Consider the following 2,013-nt stretch of genomic DNA (forward strand, 5'->3'; position numbering starts at 1 on the left):
TGGACTCTCAAAAGAGCAGTGGAAAACCTCATCGAAGTCAAGGCAATAGTTCTTCAGGACGAAGAGGCTCATGATGTGACAAACAATCCCTTGCCTGCTTACAACACTGGGCCAGTAGTCTGAATGATTTGTGAAGATGAGGAATTTGATTCGGCACTGAAGGCTATTGCAGACATTGCCGATACAGAAGAAAAGCCAAAAAACGGTCGCCAAACCTGAAAGTTCCCTATCAGATGAGAGTTTCAGTAGCCGGTCTTGCTATCCTTTTTTGCTTTCGGATTATTTCAGGGGGTGATCCGGATGTTTAACTTTGTTGTCTTACTTTCCAATGTAAACCCTTATATCTTTAAAAAAAAACATAAAATCAAATGAAATTAATATTTCATTATCTAGGAATGTCTCTTTTCTCAATCTTGTCACTTTTCTTATTCTCTTTTCAGTTCTGTTAAAGGCAGATTTTAATAACATGACATGCCTGCGGACTTCATGCCCAGATCCTAAAACGCTGTCAGACTTTGAAATAATGAATCAAAAATCAGAATGCAATGAAGATAATTTTGAGGAAATAAAATAAAGAATCGAAAATGTCAAAAGGTCCATACATTGTAATGAGAGTACTGCCAAAAGAGAGTGTTGTACTTGGAAAACATCGAAGAAAATATCCCTGAAACAATTGTCAATGCAGGTGCAGTCAAAAGGTACTATGTTTGATTATCTATATAACATTAATGTTCTTCGGTTGGGATGAAGAAGGCTTGCTTTCTCACTATGTAAGTACTATCCACCTTTTGCAAACCCTTTGAGGCGGTTCCCTTTTCTTTAATTACCCTCTTTGGAACTTGGAAGTTATTATAATAATAATGAATGAAAATGTAAAAAAATAAAATAAAAAAATAAAATAAAAAATAAAAATAGTCGCATTGAACTACATTTGACTTGATTCCGAAAGGATACGTAGGCAGCCTCTCTCTGGGGTTCAGTCACACCAAAATAAAAGTTCAAATTCCCCCAAAAGTGAAACTTGGGCAGATGTTATAATGGTTCGGCGATGGTTTCGCCTGAAAGGTTCCAAAGTTGTAATTCAATCCAAATTCTTTTTACCCCAAATCCTGTTCAAGTCCTTCCGATCAATTGGCAAAGAGGTTCAAAATGGGAGATACAATTACTTGGGTATGATGCAATCAAATGAGAGAAATAAAATGAGAGAGTCTTATTGGTGAAAACCCTCACGGGCACCGTAAGGCGATGATAAGTAGAGAAATAAAAATGAGAGTCTTGTTAGTGAAAACTCGCAAAGAGCACTATAAAACGATGGTGAGAAGAGAAATGATAGAGGTCAGTTGGTGAATACCCGCAAAAGGGCGCCACTGATCGAAAAAGAGGATTCCCATAGTTACTGGCATAGACACAGTCTTGGGCAAGGGTTCCCGATTTCGAGGCAAAGATTTGATGAATTTTTAAGAGTCGGAGGGTATACACAGATCCGACATCAAGTCCAAAAGGCATGTCATGTTCATTGAAGTCCGCATGTACTCCAGATAAGTCCTTCTTTCCTTTTCCCGAAAGGGATACCTTTTTTCTAAATTCATTTGTTCATTCCATTGTTTGTTTTTCTTTGAATCCTTTTCGGTTTAACTTTGTTCCGAAACTAAGAAAAGAAGGGATGGTAAGACTGATTTACAAGGTTCTCATTTGATACAAGTTAATATACAAAAGGCACCCAGCCTCGGCAGGGGCATCAAGTCGACTCCGATTGGCAATGATAGTCGATGCCTCGAAGTTACAATCTCTTGAAATAAGAAAAGCAAAGTCAAATACCCACAAAGGAAAAATAAAGTTGAAAAGGTTAAGTCCCACGTGCCTAACCGTCTTGGCAAAGTTTGAAAATCCAAAGGTTCCCCAACGCTCTAAAGTTAAATATAGAGGAAAGAAGTGAAAAGCCTACAAAGGCAAAATGAAGATGAAAAAGGTTAAGTCCCACGCGACCAACCGTCATGGTAAAGTTTTAGAAAA

Source organism: Nicotiana tomentosiformis, chromosome 5 (assembly GCF_000390325.3).
Source record: "Nicotiana tomentosiformis chromosome 5, ASM39032v3, whole genome shotgun sequence".
Lineage (NCBI taxonomy): Eukaryota > Viridiplantae > Streptophyta > Magnoliopsida > Solanales > Solanaceae > Nicotiana > Nicotiana tomentosiformis.